Source organism: Sus scrofa, chromosome 1 (assembly GCF_054392235.1).
Source record: "Sus scrofa isolate SSC_HxYL_T2T_F1_AM1 chromosome 1, Sscrofa_HxYL_maternal_Yorkshire_Landrace_v2.0, whole genome shotgun sequence".
NCBI classification, from domain to species: Eukaryota; Metazoa; Chordata; class Mammalia; order Artiodactyla; family Suidae; genus Sus; species Sus scrofa.
The window spans coordinates 52,543,210-52,561,296 of NC_139383.1; the positions used below are offsets into that span (position 1 = coordinate 52,543,210).

At 38.2% G+C, this 18,087-nt stretch overlaps 1 protein-coding gene and 1 long non-coding RNA gene across 6 annotated transcripts in view; both read left to right on the top strand.

Moving 5' to 3' along the window:
• KCNQ5 (potassium voltage-gated channel subfamily Q member 5) overlaps positions 1-18,087 on the top strand; it is a 504,676-nt gene that overhangs the window by 91,730 nt on the left and 394,859 nt on the right. The gene's annotated exons all lie outside the window — the stretch shown is intronic.
• Positions 9,402-14,620, top strand: LOC146406075 (uncharacterized). The gene is made up of 2 exons (XR_014805212.1): positions 9,402-9,435; positions 9,494-14,620. It is a non-coding gene; the product is annotated as an uncharacterized LOC146406075 (long non-coding RNA).

Consider the following 18,087-nt stretch of genomic DNA (forward strand, 5'->3'; position numbering starts at 1 on the left):
TGAGGTGACTTCCCCTGGCCCCTGCTCATAGTGCTCACAGAGTTGACCTTGACAGGAGGCCCCTCCTATCGGGGATCCCTGGAGGCATGGGAGAGCAGCCAGGGGCAGCTTGTGGGGGGTACCTCTACCTGGTTCCTCCTTCGCCTCCTCGAAACTCCTCAGGGATTGACCTGCAGTGTTACCCTCTACACATCCCTGGAACCCCCTTGCTGGCAGCCTGGGCCTTCCCAGGGCCCCTCCTTGAGGCCCAGACTCAGGCCCCTGGTAGATGCCAACCAACCTGAAATTAGGCAAGAAACTCATGCTCCTCTCATGCCCATCCTTCCTAAGCCTCATGTAAACCAGCCTCTGGGATCCATTCAGTGAGTGTTGAGTCTGCATGAGACACAAGATCCAAAGCCATCTACCTACCTGGTACCCAAGGCAGTGCCTGTCATCAGTCTACCTGGAGTGTCCTTTGTCCCTTTCCTGGGAGCTTCAGTCCTGTGCTGTTGAGTCACTGTGTCAGCTTTATATAATTTTACTCTCTTCCCTACGGCTTTTACTGCTGTAAGTGCTTGGCTCACTCAACCTTCTGGCAGGTTGGCTTCCCTTCATCGGCAGTGGAATGCACGCTTTTTCACTTTGGATCTAAAATGAGAGATGATAAGACTGCCAGGGAAGGCCTTGTCTACAGTTGCTGACATTTCTACATCTACCAAACTCACTGTTGCCAGTTCCGAGGAAGTCTCTGCCTCCTCTGAGGCACTCAGCTATATTATGTTATCTGTGTTGCTGCAACCCTGGAATAAGTGAGTGGCAAAGGGTATTTTCTTTCCCCTTTGTTCCTACAGATTCTCGACAAGGTTGACCATGGAATTTTCTTCGATTTCTTTCTTATTTAGTCCTTTTTCAGCCAAAGAGTTTTCTGCTAATACAGAGAAGTCTTTCTTCAAGAAAACCATGATCAAATCAGTGTGGAGCGATGTGTGATGTTGGATGTGATTCATAATTGCTCTCATCGTAAAACTTCTGAAAATGTAAAACAGGAAGGGATTTGAGAGCTTACTGTGTCTGGTCCTCTTGCTTTCAAGTTGGGAAAATGCAGACCATGGAGATGAAGGGATTTGTTCAAGGCCCCAGAGATGGTGGCCCAGTGCCAGGAGAAAACCCCAACCGCTGGTTTTTTAGTCAATGCTTTTCCCCCTCCTCCCCCCCCCCATTTCTCCTCCTTTTTAAGAAGAATCAGGGCTGCCTATTAATTGATTGTAGATTTACATTTGAATGTATGAGGAAGGGAGTTAATCCTCTGTGGACTAGCATTTCGAAGCAGACAAACAGCAAAGCCTCTAAAAAGTGTATGAATTTAGAGGCCAGTCAGACAACAACCAAACACTAGTTCTGGCAGTGCTCTAGCTGTGTAATATTGGTCAACTCTTTAAACCCTCCAAACTTCAGTTTTCTCATCAGTGAAATGGTGATGTAAATACTAACCATGGAGGGAGAATTTAATGCATTGACACCATCCGATGCTTAGAAGAGTCCCCGGCCCATAGTAAGTGTCTGACAAATGAGATGCAAAACAATTCTCAGATGTCTCCTTCCCCTTTATCAGAAACAGGTGATTTTTCCCCCCATACTTAAAATAGTGACGTTTTATTATACTGCTCTTAGTTTAGGTTTTTGAGAAATCTTATGAATAAATTTATAAATAGGCTAAAATGTGCACTTTATTTTCCTGGTTTATATGTTTTTTATCCTTATTTGAGCCCTGTGTGGAGTGGGGAAGGAGTGAGCATAGATGTATATGTCGTGGACTAGTATTCATCATACATACCACCACCACCACCACGGCTTGCTCTTTAGACCACCTGCATTAGAATCACAGGTGAGGACTTTTTTCAGAAAAGGAAAATTCCTGGGCTATTACACCAACCCAATAAATAAGAATCTCTAGCAATGAAGGGAACCAGAAATACCTATTTTATGACAAACTCACAGTGTGACTTTTTTGCACTCTAATTTTTGAGAGTCACCACAATAACTGAATCATCCTAAATGACAGATTACTCAACTTAAAATATTACTTTAATCATGTTACTTCCTTGTTTAAATAACCTTCACTAATTCTCATTCATCTCCAGTTTGACTCAGAGGGTCATCCACTATCAGACTGTGTGAACCTGCCTACCTAGTTGTGTGACAGGTTGAAAAATGTACCCTCAGAGATGTCCATCTCCTACAGATGGCCAACAGGCACATGAAAAGATGCTCAACATTGCTCATTATTAGAGAAATGCTAATCACAACCACAATGAGGTATCACTTCACGGCAGTCAGAATAACCATCATCGAAAAGTCTACAAATAATAAATATTGGAGATGGTACGGAGAAAAGGGAACCCTCCTAAGCTATTCGGGGGAATGTAAATTGGTGCAGCCACTATGGAAAACAGTATGGAGGTTCCTTAAAAAGCTAAAAGTAGAGCTACCATAAGATCCAGCAGTCGTACTCCTGGCATGTATCTGGACAAAACTCTAATTTGAAAAGATATATGTTCAAAAGATTCTATTCATGTTCATTGCAGCATTGTTTAGAACAGACAAAACATGAAAGCAACCCAAGTGTTCATTGACAGAAGAATGCATAAAGAAGATATATTACTCAGCCCGAAAAAAAGAATGAAATAATACCATTTGCAGCAACAGGGATGGACCTAGAGGTTATCATACTAAGTGAAGTAAATCAGACAGAAAAGACAAATATCACATGAGGTCATTTCTATATGGAATCTAAAAAAAAAAAATGATGCAAATGAACTTATTTGCAAAACAGAAATACAACTACAGACCTAGAAAACAAACTTATGTTTTACCAAAGGGGAAATGAGGAGAGAGGAGTAAATTAGGATTTGGGGATTAACATATATATACTATATGTTTTATTGTATATTAAATAGATAACCAATAAGGAGGACCTACTATATAGCACAGGGACCTCTAGTCAGTATTCTGTAATAACCTATATGGGAAAAGATCTGAAAAATTATGTATATTATGTATATGTGTGTGTATATGTGTGTGTGTGTGTGTGTATCTAAATCACTTTACTGTATACCTGAAATTAACGCAACATTGTAAATCATGTTCAATTAAAAAAAAAAAGATATCTATGTCCTAAAATCCAGAAACTGGGAATAGGGTACCTTATATGGCAAAGGGATTTTGCAGATGTGCTTGTATTGAGGCTCTTGCAATAGATTATCCTGTTTTCTGTGGTCACAGGGGTCTTTATATGAAAGGGGCAGGGCTTCAGTTAATATGTGAGGATGGAAGCAAGAGATTAGAGTGATGGTGGGAAGGAGTTCTGAGCCAAGGAAGGCACGCAGCTCTTAGCAGCTGAAAAAGCAGAGGAAACAAATTCTCCCCTCGTAAACCCCAGAGAGAACCAGCTCTGCTGACACCATGACTTCAGCCCAGTGAGGCTGATTTTTGACTTCTGACTTCCAGATACTAGATTTGTGCTCTTTTAAGCCAGTAAATTTGTATTAATTTATTACAGTAGGAATACAAAACAAATCCTTTTATTTTTTTTCCAAGTACTCCTCTTTTCAGCCCCTTGTCTCCTCCCTGACTGGTTCTGGCACTTGCCCTGGACTGGCCTGTGCTTTCTCATCTCTAACCAGTGCTCACGTTCCACCTCCAGGCAAAACTCTTTTTTTAACTCTCTTTCTGAGTTCAGCTACTTTTTCTAAGCTCTGAGTAAATCCTTTCTCCTATTTGTTTAAAAGCCTTCCTCAGTCCTCCCAGCCAAGAATGACTTTCCCTTCTCTGGAGTCCTAAGGCCACCAGGACCTGTGCATTCTGTTATGAGAATCTCCATCCAGAGGTGGTTACATGCAAAAATCTCTCAAATCAGAACACCTGGGTTTAAATCTTGATTCTAACACAACTGCCTTGGAGAAGTTTCTTAAACTCTGTCTCACTATCCTTGATATCCACCTCATAGGACTGCGAAGTTTAGAGACACCCCACAAAAAAAAAAAAAAAAAAAAAAAAAAAAAAAAAAAAGCGAGTTGGCTTGGTGACTGAATCAGTATAAGGACCTGAGATATACTGGGTGTCCTGTGAATTACTGTTCAGCATCTCTGATTATTGTCTTGAAGCACTACTCAACCACGTTGTTCGTATTTTAATGTGTTGGTATTTTTGTTTCTCTGTTAACTCCATGAAAGTAAGCACAATGATAATTAAAATAACATTAAAATAACAGCAACAACACCAATAATAAAAGTAAAGTGATATAATGAAAGGAGCATGAAACTATTTCAGTTCTAGCTTTGCAATTTACTGGCTGTATGAGAAGAAAAGCAATTGAGTGTTTTCATCCATAGAATGGGAATAATAATGGCATTTACTTCTTAAAACTGACTTTTTAGGATTAAGTGAGTTGATACATGTGAAATCGTGGCACAGCACCTGGAACATAGTAAAAATTCAAGACGTGCACCATGCTTAATCAGTATTTACATTTATTTTTACATCTTATTGTACAATATGCATCTTGATATTCCTGTTACTTTATGTGGCAATCATATGAGACAGGGGAGGAAGAAAACTGAGTGTTTATCTAATACCTACTGCTGCGCTGTGCGATCACTGTGGGAGCATGACTCTCACAGATGATGCTCAAACCAGTGTGTGCTGGAGACTCGTGAAGCCTGCCTACCTACCTGCCTTCCTCCTTCACTTCTTTCCTTTCTTCCTTCTTTCTGCTCTTTCTTTCATCTCAAGTTACTGTATGGATCATTTGGTGTTTTAAGTGCTTTGAATGCTTCAGATTTTAGAACCGTTTTTGAAAAAAAAAGAAAGAAAAAGAGAAAAATCTGTGATTCACTACATCGCCATTCATCCTACCTTCCCTTTACCACCCTTCCTGCTATTTCAGTGCAGATAAGTAGGAGCCCCCCCATTCCAGCTAATTTGAATTCATTTTTCAAACGAGGGTTCATGAGCTACTATGCTAAAATTATGGTCTATTACATCTTCTGCACTTCCTTTGTCTGCTAATGTTGTAATATGATTTTTAAGTAATCGAGTTTCTTTTGACGTGATTTCTTATTTAGAAACTTGGGCTTATTTGCAAGTCTTTTATCTCTATACATGTTTATATAATTTGTATAGATATTTTCTCCTTGGTTGCCTTCTAATTGTTTTAAAGAGACTTGGAATTACTCATTTTTGTTTATATTGTAAATAGTTCCATATCGCCAAAGATATATGATACAAGAGTGCTAGGGAAAATGAAACTAATTTTTGTAAAGAAACTGAATAAATATACTTGAATATACTAAGTAGATGTCTCAAAATTCAACCCTTGTCATTTAATATTTTTAAAGCAAAGAAAGATTAACTCCTTTTTTTCCTTCAGCCTCTTTTATTCAAAGGAAGACATAATCTTGTAAATAATTTAGAGGATTAAATTTATTTGAAAGGCAACTGGGCATTTCCCCAAGGACCTATAGGACAGTCTGTTCTATGCGTATTTTTTTTTTTTTTTTTTTTTTTAGGGCTGCACCCACGGCATATGGAGGTTCCTAGGCTAGGGGTCAAATCAGAGCTGTAGCTGCCAGCCTATGCCAGAGCCGCAGCAACGTGGGATCTGAGCCAAGCCTGCAGCCTACACCACAGCTCACAGCAATGCCAGATCCTTAACCCACTGAGCGAGGCCAGGGATGGAACCCACAACCTCACAGTTCCTAGTCGGATTCGTTAACCACTGAGCCATGACAGAAGCTCCTGTTCTATGTGTATTCTTGCTAGAATGCAAAAGAGGCAGTAACAGTAGTTGTAGGCTCTCTCTGGAAACTGTCTAGTAGCCAGTGTCTTGGAGAGTTGTTCATTTTGCTCTAGGGAGGTATTCTGACTCTGGACTCACCCACACACCTCACACACAAGGATTTTAAAGGAGCAATAGAGAAGTCGTTTGACAAAGTAGAAGACGTTCATTCAGCTGAGAGATTTAAGCCTGCCTGTTTCTATTTGGCCACCATGCGTGAGTGCCATGGCTGAAAAGTGAGAGGCAGGCTAAATGAAGCCCACAGTACTTATGGACTTGATGATGTGTGGTTTTACTCATGAATAGGCAATAATTCATGCCTGCACAAATTGTCTGTCTGTGCCCTCTCGGCGTGGGTCTCTCTCAGTTAAAAGAGGCATTTGAAGTCAAATAGAAAATATATATAGTTTAACTTACCATAGATTTTAGAGTAGAAATACAAGCTATGTTTTACTTAACAACATGATTGCATTAGGAAAGGGAAACAACAAATTTAAACAACCCCATATAATCCTAATAATATACTAGTTCACTCATGATGAAATTAACGAACTATCCTAAAGAATATGTTAAAAATTGATTTGTATACTAAAATAGAGATTTTTTTTTCTTACAATTTTCCCCTAGACACAATACACTTTAAAAAATCAGCTAATAGAGAGGAACCATGTTATCCTGTCAAATGGTCTTTTCAATGAGGTATCAAATTATATTATAGTCTAATGGATGACAAAATAACATTGAGTTATATTCAACTCTTAATATGTAAACATAATTCTAAAAATGGATAAATTCTTAATATATTTAATGAAAATCAAGTAGCAATTATTTTTCCTATGCTTAGACAAGTTTCCCAAAAACTGATTGATCATATTGATTGCTAGTTTGGAGAAGGAATTTCACTGATTAATTTAAAAGTAGTATATGTGGTGGGGCATGACTTTAATAAGTAGAGTAGGAAAAAGAATTTCTATAGGAGTTATTTTTAATCACCAAAGATAGTATAACCTGACTAGTTTTATTCTTAAGAAACATCCCATTTTGGTTTTAGAATATTTGAATTTGACAGTGCAAATAATTTATAAAATCACTTATACATGTATCAAATAGTTTATTTCAAAACAAAAGTGGATCATCATATCTTACTTAGTACAGCTTCTAAAAATGCCTTACTCCCGAAGTCATTTACGTGCATAATCCATGTATTCATTGTACATAAAAGTTCTCATTTCACATAATCATAAAAAAGACATTTGAAAAAATTTTTGCTTAATAGTAGTAACATGATCCCTTAAATTTACCTGAGAAAATCAGGTATTTACAAACTATAGATAAAATATTTTTCAATATTTTCATTTTCTCACAACAAATGACTTCTTTTCATGAATTCCAGTGTTAAAATGAAATAGGGCACCTTTTAAATTCTTGTCAAAGGTGACTGGCCAATCCAGGGGCTTCAGACAGAGGAAGATAATAGGATGATTAGAAAGCAGTGTTAAGTGGAGAATAGATTATGAAATGTAATTGGACAAATACAAAAAAAAATGATACCCTTTGTAAGTCTGTTTTATGGTTGAAGGAAAGGAAGAACAGTGAGTAATACAATGAAGACAATGTTATAGATGGAATGTCTGTGTCTTGCCAAAATACATATGTTGCAATCCTAATCCCCAGGGTAGGGTATCAGGAGGTGATCAGGTCATATGGGTGAAGCACTCAGGAATGGGATCAGTGCCCTTTGAGAAGAGACGGTAGAATCTGGCTCCCTGCCACCCCTAACCCTAACCCTAAGCCTAACCCTAATCCTAAACCTAACCCTAACCATCCTCCCAACCCCATCCTTGGCCCCATGAAGAAATAAGAAAAGCTGGTCATCTGTGAACCAGGAGGCAGGCCCTCTGGGCTTCTGCACATTGCTTTTGGACTTCCAGCCTCCAAACTGTGAGAGAATAAATGTCTGTGAGTAAGCCACCCAGGCTGTGGTGATTTGCTATGGTAGCCAGAGCTGAGGAAGATGGATAAAGAGATGATGTAAAAAGAGGGAGTTCAGGCAGATTAGAGTAGGCTGTTCAGCTCACACTTAGTCATGACATGCAGAAAAAGTAGTTCCTTCTCAAAATATTAATCACTGGTTAAACTACCATAGCAATTCAGTTTTTACAAATGGGAAAGTTTTCTTGAGATGGGGCAGGTGAAACCGTAAGTGTTAACTGTGATGGACCAGATACCCTTGGTAGCACAGCAAGGTCTCAGTGTATCTCATCCTGAGGGCAGGAGGGATGAGCCCCGAGTGGTTCTGAGCAGAAACACCTCACACAGAGCCCCTTTTAGCTCACGGGCTGGAGATTTCTGCGTTCCTTCTTGATCAAGATTGATAATAATAAGTGCTGACACTGTCAGAACTCTCTGAACTGATGATTTCCAGTTTTCATTTAATAAGGCTTTTCATAATATCCAAATATTGCTGTTAATATAATATTGAATGAAAATGTTTTCACATTTAAGTTCAATTCTAGGATTTACATACCCAGTGATCCTCCCTCTCAGATAATATCCCCATCATTTTCTGAGAAGCAGCCACTTGGTTTCATCATTTTTCTGGATCCTTTTGGACTTTTGTAGACATGTTCCAAACGGCAATGACTTAGCAATAATTGCCCCTGAAATAATTTGGAATTAATATCTAACAACTGTTATTCCTTCAGTAATTCTTTAGATTCCTGGGTTGGTATATTAGTTAGCAGTCAACACAATAATACTGGATGATAAATTACCTAAACCCCAGGGGGCATTCAGGGAGCATTTATTTCTTCTACATGCAATGGTTGGAGCCAGTTGAAATCTGGCTAATCTAGGCTGCATTGGCTGGACTTGGCTTTATGTTACAAGCTTGGTCAGAGTCAGCTGCACCTTTGTTTCATCCTCTTGGACCTGATGCTACATGAAGCATAGTCTTCTCATGGGCCAAAGCCCAACCACACAAGAATATTTTAACCCTCTGCTTGTGTACTTCTGCCAACATTTCACTGGCCAGAGCAAGTTACTTGGCCAAGCCTAACATTCATGAGAAAAGAAAATACACTTTGATTCTAGTGGGAGGTTCTCCAAAGTCACATGGCATAGAGTGTAGCTAAGGGAAAGCGTGAAGAATAGGGAATGATAGTACAGTATGGCCTGCGCTCTCTTCTCGATCACAGTGATTCACAAGCCTTTCCCACACAAAATACCTTAATTTTAATAATCTCCCTTCCCATAAATCCCCAAATTATCATTAATTGATAAATTCAAGTCCAGAGTTTTATAATTTATATCAATTCCAGACACAGCTCCTCTTGATGTGAAGATTTGAGAGTTTAAAAGACAAGTGATTTAGTTCTCCCCCCCCACCCAGCCCAACAAACACTCCCAACACACAATTGTGAAACAGGGACAGGACAGTCACAGTGACATTCTATTCAAAAAGGGGACAATGGCAGAAAGAGAAAGACACATCACTCATATGTGGAATCTACATAACAGAAACAGACTTACAGACATACAGAACGACCTTGTGGTTGCCAATGTGGAGGGGACTGGGAGTTTGAGGTTGATAGATACAAACTATTACATTTAGAATGGTAACCAATGGGGTCCTACTGTGCAGCACAGGAAACTATATTCAATCTCTTTGGATAGACCATAATGGAAGATAAAATAAGAAAAGCAATATATATACATACACACACACACACATATATATGTATATATATATGTGTGTGTGTGTGTATATGTGTGTGTGTATGTATATACACACTGGGTCACTTTGCTGTACAGAAGAAATTGGCACAATACTGTAAATCAGTGTTTTTTTTTAAATAAAAAATGTTTTAAAAAAGAAAGGGGACAAGGAGAGGCACATAGCAGTAACTGGTCCCTAGCAATTCTGAAATCCTACTGGATGAAGGTTGCCAGGTCTCCCTACCCTGGAGGAAGGGAATTCCTTTATTAGGTACTGATGCTGCTCCCTGGGAATTAGCTAGATAGGAAAGAGGTTGTATCAGCCAATGTCTTTTTGAATGTATGCAGAAGCCATCAGGATTTTCAAGACAAGGAAAGAAAAAAATTTTCCTTTTAGTTTATTTGTAATATTTTTTGTGTTTCTTTAATGTGACATCACAAAGGTCTCAATAATGTGTACACATATTTTTTCCTTTATTTTATGAAAAAGTATTTATTTTATTTTATTGAAGTATAGTTGCTGTACAGAATATTATATAAGTTTTAGGTGCACAATTAGTGATTCACAATTTTTGAAGGTTCTACTCCATTTATAGTTATTAGACTGTATCAGCTGTATTCCCCGTGTTGTACAGTATATCCTTGCAGCTTATTTTATACCCAATAGTGTGTGCTTCTTAATCCCTCACAACTAAACTACCCCTTCCCCCTTCCCTCTCCCAACTGCTAGCCACCAGTTTGTTCTCTATATTGGTGGGTCTGCTTCTTTTATTGTTATATTCATTATATTAGGTTGCATTATTTAGATTTTCGACTAGGTGATATATTTTAATGACCCAAATATCTAAAAGTGTACAAAGATGTATGAATGACAAGGTCCTACTGTATAACACAGGGAAGTACATTCAATGTCCTGTGATAAACCATAATAGAAAAGAATATAGAAAAAAGGTATGTATATGTATAACTGAATCACTTTGCTATACAGCAGAAATTAGCACAAAATTGTAAATTAACTATACTTCAAAAAAATTTTAAGAACATAGTATACAAAGATGTAAAGTGAAAAATCTACTTCCCAATATATTTCCTTTTTTCTTCTATTTTATTAAAACAGAAAACAGTAGTGTTCTATAAGTATTATGCAATGTTCTTTTTTTAATTAACATATCTTATAGATTTTTCCATATCAGTACAGGAAGAGCTTCCTTACTGTTTTTTAAAGCTGTGTATTATTCCATTTAATGAATATACTAAAATTTCAAAACAGTCCCCCATTAAATGAGTTAGGGTGTTCTGAGTGTTTTACTGCTGCAGATAATGTTGCAATGAATAATCATACATAAATCTTTTCATACATTGGTAGGTAGGTTTGTAGGGAAAAAAATCCAAAAATGAAAATGTTGAATCAAAGTGTTTATGAGTTTATAATTTTGAAAGAAAATTCAGAATTGCCTTTGATGGTATTTCTAACAATATTACTCCCACCAACAATGTAGAGGAGGGGTTCTCTATCTGTCAATAGCCTTGTCAATAGTGTATTAGCAAACTTAAGGAATTTGGCCAATTTTCTAAGTGGAAAAGTAAGTTGAATTTATTTTATTATAAATAAGGAGTAACTTATTGCTTATATTTAAGAGCTATTTATATTTTTTAAAACTTATGAACTAGTCTTAAACTGGAACCAATTTCCGCTGGGTTGGATTTTTTTTCTTTTGCCTTCAGTAGATATTGGGTAAGGAGCTGCATATATATCAAGGAAATTAGTCCTTTTTAGGTTATTTGAATTGCAAATTTCTTCATATTTATTGACTTTATAGTTTAAAAAATTATTTAGAATTTTGTTTTTCTTTAATATATGGCCTGATTTATCCTTTTTTGTTTCATTGTGTGGCTTCTAGGTTTTGTGTAATAGAAAAGCCTTTCTCTAAAGTTATAAAAAGATTTCTCATGTACATCTCTCCTCATAATTTTATTGTTTTGTTTTGTTACATTTGGTCTCTGATCCTTTTAGAACTTGGTCTGGTGTATGTGTAAGATAGAGATACAACTTTTTAAAAAAAAAAATAAGGCTACCTGGTTGTCTACACTACCTTTTATCCATAGATACAAAATGCTACTTTTATCATATACCGAAATCTAGACATTTTGCTATATTTCTGAATTTTTTCCCCTCAAGCTTACATCTCGATTCAGGCATGCAGTAGTTCCACTTGTACTGAGGCTGAGGTGTTTGGTGACTGAGGCTTTATGGTGTTTCATGTGGTAGAGTTACTAACTCCTTATTACTCATTTCCCAAAATTTCCTAGATGTTCTTATTTGTTTTTCTTTATAAACCTTTGAATGAACATTCTTTCTTCTAGAAAAAAATATTGACTTCTTTTGGGTGCCATTACATTTATTATTTAGCTTTGAGAAGATGAATATCTTTAGAGGGAATTTTCCTATCCAAGAACATAGTGGGTGTTTCTGATTGTTCAGGTTGTCTTTTATGTCCTTTAGAAGCATTTTTAAAGATTTATTCATATGGTTCTTGCACATTTTTCATTAAGTACATTTCTTTCAGATTCTTCTTATGGCTTAGCATGTGTGATGCTGAAAAGGAAGAGCTCGGTAGCTGTTTTAAAACCTGGCTCTACATCTAGATTCCTACAGGATTAGTACAAACAGACAGATAAAGTTGTAAGATGGCACATGAAAGTCTAAACCAAGGGAATGTCTGGGAAGGTAGAGCATCCTGGGTGCATCCTACCCAATGAAAGTCACCAGGCAAAGCACAATGTACATAGAAAGTCTACAGAAGACAGAACAGTTGTCATTTAGAGGCCAAAAGGACATGGATTTAAGAATTTGTATCAATTAGGCTTGGCTACATATAACAGCTGTCCCAAATAACAGTGAGTTTAAACAACATAAAGGTTTATTTCTTTCTCTTGTACTGATGTTCTGGATGTTGGTGCTTCACATAGGTATAATGATTTCATAGACATCAGTGATCCACGGTCCTTATTTCTTTATCCTTAGTGTGTGATTTCCATCTGTATGTTTGCCTCGTGGCTCAAGATGATGCCTAAAGCTCCCGCCAACAAGCATATTTCAGGCACGAAGTCAAGAGCAGGGCAAAAGAGTGTGCCCCAAGCTAAGCCAATCCTCTTTTAAGACCTTTCAGAAAGCCTGCTCTTTTCTACATCATCCCATTCTTTAACCGTACAAGTGGCTCCTCTCAAGAAAACAGATTCTGTTACTAAGGAGGAAGGGGAGAATGGACTTCAGGGAAATCCCTTTTTTTTTTTTAGTTTTCTTCTCAAGGTGTACTGAGAAGGGAGAAGGAAAATACCAAGAGAGAACTAGGAAAGTGAATAAAATGAGTATTGTTTGATTATTTTCGCATTTTAGACAACCTAGTGTTGTGCTTTGGGCTTGTAGTTTTAACTCTAAAATGTTTTCAAGAGAAATTGAACCACATATTCTCTTTTCCTTCTTTAGGAAGCCCCTCAGTAGTTAGTCCCCTAATTAAAATATAGTCCCCAAAGGGCACAGTTTGTACAGGGTTCACAGAGGTGATTAGGAATGGTCTTTGCCTTTGTATTCAAAGAGCTTCCAGAAAACAGAGATGATGGCCTTTTCTCTTTGGATGCCACCAGATGAGCCAGAATTGGAAGCAGCTTCCTGAGGGGGCCTGATGGAGAGCTTGGGTGACTGCTAGAGGGTGGTTTTCATCTTGTTCATAGACAACAACGTGATTGTTTATGCTTTCTGTTTTTGTATTATTTCACTGGGAACCTTTTCCTCTTTTATTTAAATATCAATGAAATTACATTTCACATTGACCTTAAATTTTTATCTTATCGCAATACTTATAGGTAAGTATTATTTCACGAAACGTGTCTCAGTTTGGGGGGGGGGGAGATGGAGAATATAACACACATTACTTATATTTTAGGTGAAAAATATTTGAAAAATACTGCTTTAGAGGGCAAAAAATAATCTGTCAATGAGAGAGGGCTGAAGATATTGATGTCCAAGTCCTCAGATTCAAAACAGACACTCCCTCACCTGGCAGAGGGGTCTTGGGGCTGCTTACACTTCTCAGAAATTCCCTTCTAGGATCTGGATATTCTAGTGTGTAAAATAATTTTATTTTGTCAATAACTATACATATATCAAAGCAATACATGTCCATTGTAGCCATTCAGTCTTTCTCAGTGTATGCAATACTATATGCAAATAAACTAGTTCAACTTTTGACTCAGATATTCCTTGGAAAATCTTATTTTTCTTAATTATTTTTGTTCTTCCCCTGTACTGAATTTATTATTTTACTTTCCATGAAAAATGACAAGAGATTATGTGATAGTACAGAAGATACTATTTTTAAAAGGAATTAGGGCAACAGACATACCTTTTAGTGGGTGAGTGAATAAACTGTAGTCCATCCAGACACTGGAATATTATTCAGCACTTAAAAAAATGAACTATCAATCCATTAAAAGTCATGGAGGAAACTTCAGTGCATATTACTAAGTGAAAGAAGCCCATCTGAAAAGGCTATGTACTGTATGATTTCAACTATATGACATTTTGGAATAGGCAAAACTATAGTGACAGTGAAAAGATCAGTAGTGTCAGGGATTGGGGGTAGGAGGGATAAATAGGCAGAACACAGAGGATTTTTAGGGCAGTGAAACCACTCTGATACTAAGATAGTAGGCACATGTCATTATACATTTATCAAAACCCATAGAGTATACAATACCAAGAGTGAACTCTAGTGTAAGCTATAGACTTTTAATGATGATAACGTGTCCATGTAGATTCATCAGTTGTAACAAATGTACCATCTAGTGGGGATATTGATGGTGGGGAGGCTGTGCATGGGCCCGAACAAAGACTATATGGGAAATCTCTACTTTTCTGCTCAATTTTGTTGTGACCCTAAAGTGGTTCTAGAAATAAAGTCTACTTAAAATATTTTTTAGAAAATTTAGGGATTAATATAAAAATTACGAAAAGGACACTTTTGTGGGGAATAGTAGAAATCAGTTTTCCAGTGAGTGACTTCCTGGAGTCACTCTGCTGAAAAAGACTGACAGCTGGAGTTCCCTGTTGGCTCAGCAGGTTAAGGATCTGGTGTTGTCAACTGTAGTGGCTGAGGTTGCTGCTGTGGCAAAAATTTAGTCCCTGGAACTCCTGCATGCCATGGGCATAGCCAAAAAAAAAAAAAAAAAAAGCTGACAATAGTGTGTTGCATCTGAAGGATGGAAACCACCATTTGTGATGTATTACATGGGACTAATAAATAGGACAGAAAGAGAAAAATTAAATTTCACCACACCCTGTTCTGTCAATGACCTTTACACTCACTGCTTGTTTGGTTTTACTCTGCTTGGTCTCTATGGATTCTGAACTTCTTTTATTTCATAACAGCAACTCTGGGCTTTTGCGCTTCACTAAATTTCATTTTAAAAACCTCTTCTTTCTTAGACCTGATAATATAGATGCCACTCTTATGAGCACAACATTTAAAGAACATCAAATCCCCTAAATAATTTGTTTCTCTATCAGAGAAGGCAGCAGAGTTGCAGATGGTGTGTTCAGTGAGCCGAGAACTTAGGCTGAGAAGCTATTAATTCTCACAGCAGCTCTCCTACTATTTTATGGTCCCAGGAATTGATGTCATTCAGAGTCAGCTTCATACACTGTAAATCTATAAAATGAGAAAATAAAATTAACACTAGTATTTTAAGAATATTTACAGCACTATAAGTTTAGGCTATTGTATCAGTTATCTACTGCCATGTAACAAATTACCACAAATGCAGTGGCTCAAAACAATATGAGTGTATCATCTCAGTTTCTGTTGCTCAAAGAAGGTCTATGCACAGTTTATCTGGGTTCTCAGCTCGGGCCTCACCAGATTGAAAGGCATGGGCCACCGTAGAAATTGAAGTACTTGCCAAAGAAATAGTTTTTCCAAATGTTTATTACAGTAATCCCATAGCCGTCTCAAAAAGTTTCAGTCTCTTCCTTGGATAGAGTTGCAGCCAAAGAGAGCCACTCTAGTTTTTCCATTCCAATTACCTTCTGTTCACAAATATTTATTGAGTGGCTCTTATTTGCCCGTTAGAGGCACTGGAACTCTTAGGTGACTAGAGAACCTAATCCTAGGAAATGAAGGGTCCTGCAGTGAAGTGGATTTGGGGAGGGGTGCAAGAGGGACCAAGCCTGAATCATTTGAAAGGAGAAGGAAACTCGAGTTGTTGCCAGAATCCATTTGTCTTGAGAGAAACTTCCCTACTAGTGAGTAACTGGAAATTCTCTACAAATGATAGATTGCCTTGGGCAGCTGTTGTGTTGGGAGACGATGAAGCAGTCTGCCAAGGTCATCTGAGTTGACAAGGACTGTTCCAAGGCTGAAGGCTAACGTGAGATGCTTGGTGAAAGCCACAGTGCAAGGAGAATTTTATGACAGTGTTATAGTTGGAATGTATTGGAACGTGCACTGTGTTTACCAGCTCACGAGGGAGGTGATATTCTGAGTAGAGGACTTAAGGGTGAGGAAAGACTTTACTGAGCACAGTTATGCAGACAAAAGAAAAGTTTTAGGAAGCAGAACTGCTTGCTGAAAGCTTCAGTGAATTGGTGGTTCCACCTGATACCTTGGACTCTAGCAGAACCCTAGGGATTTTAACTGCTGACTCCCATCAGCCCTTGTGTCCTTGTCCAACCCATCCCCCTTTTCTCTAATTATGACTGGATTGATGACAGAATTGGGCATCTTTGGGGAGAGAGACCTAAGAATTGTTCTAGGATTCTGTCATGTCAGAGATTCTGTTCATGATTAAGGAGGTTGTGTCCCAAGGCTAGCAGTGTTTTGAACCTTGTGTCAGGAGTAATTTTAGAGCATGCTTGCTTCCAGAAGGGCTGGAAATGTGAAGCTGGGCTTGGTCCCCTGCAAGTTAGGGAAGAGAGTCTGTGGTGGCAGTTTGGGTAGAGCCACTGAAGAGTTGGTCCTTTGCTTAAAGGTGGGAGGTAGGAGTTGGGATGTTCAAGGAAGTTGAATTGGCAATGAACTGAACTTCAGCTGACTTCAGCTTGAATGTAAGGTTGCCTGGTAAATGGGTCTCAGAGGGCTCTCCAAGGTTAATGTCTTCTGTTCCACAAAATTACATGAAGTTTCCTGTTCTGTGGCCTTTCTAATAGTAATGGATCACCAGTAATGGATCTCATTTGGAAGGATGGTACTCTTCAAGATTTTACCTCCTTCAAGAGGCAGTCTCTAAGAGAGAATCTCAAGGGTGAATGACACTCAGTCTCTCAGATGGGAAAACATACCTTAGAAGATGTGGTTATGGTTGTCATGCACTATAAAGCCACACAGTGAGAGGAAATGTGGCTTATCCTGTGCAGCTCAAATAAGAATTTAAGAACTCTTCAGGAAGACTGCAGAGTTCAGGAAGATCAATGAGGAAAAAACCAAACTCAAGCAAATACAATTTGCTGAAGCGAATATCTAGAGTGGGCATGGGGAAAGGATAGGAAATCTGGCAGAGGCTAGAGAGGCAGACAAACCCAACTCCATTTTCCCCTAACTCTGAAGGCTATGATCTGGTTAAAATTTCAGGGACCTCTCAATACCAACTGCCACACACCCCCACACACGCACACCCCATCTTATCCCCATGCCACTGCCCTTGCCCTGCCATTCAGCCCACACCTGCCTGGCTCCCAACAGAGCCTCAGTTTCCTTTCTAGTCATAGGTCATTCGAACATGAATGCAAGGCAATTCAAAGATCACCAGAGAATTTGTATTTCTCTTAAAACGTCCCTCATAACATAAGTGCCCTGTTAATATAATCTTAGAAATAGTTTTCAAAGTTCATAAGGGTTGCAAAAGTTCGACTTGATCTGTTCACGTAGACACATGTGACTTCCCGGCTCCCCTTTCTCCTTCTATTTTTATCAGCTGTCCTACAGGAGATCAGCTTTCTTCACAGCATCTGATATAAATAACCTCAGTTCTCTCAGTGTGATCTGCTCAAGATTTCCAGGTAGTTCATGGCTATTTGTATTCATGGTTGGTCAGTGATAGGTTTTTGTGACTAATATAAATGAATATTTGTCATAGAAAATGAAATAACCATTACACCTTGCCTCAATAATTTTATTAAAAGCTTGACTATTCTTGATGAGCAGGTGAGTGGAGTTTAACACTACAGCAACGTTCAGAAACAAGCCGCAGTGGTGGTCTTTTCAGACTCTGCCCTTGAGTTGGAATTCCTGTGAGAGACTCTGTTAGACCAAAGTTGTCTGATCTCTCCCACATCTGCCCTGATGTCTTTCAGAGCTAGGCAGTGGGGGCTACTGCTTCTTTTCACGCCCCTTACAGTGTAACTGAAAGAAATCTTAAGTATTCTTGTGTCTCGGAGAAAAGTATCAGTCAACAAAAGCTGGAGTATCAAACAAGCCTCTAAAGTTTTTATCTCAAAATTGTCCATGTTGAAGGCTCCTCTCTGTAGCTTCTGCACAGGACTCTTCGAAACCTTTGGT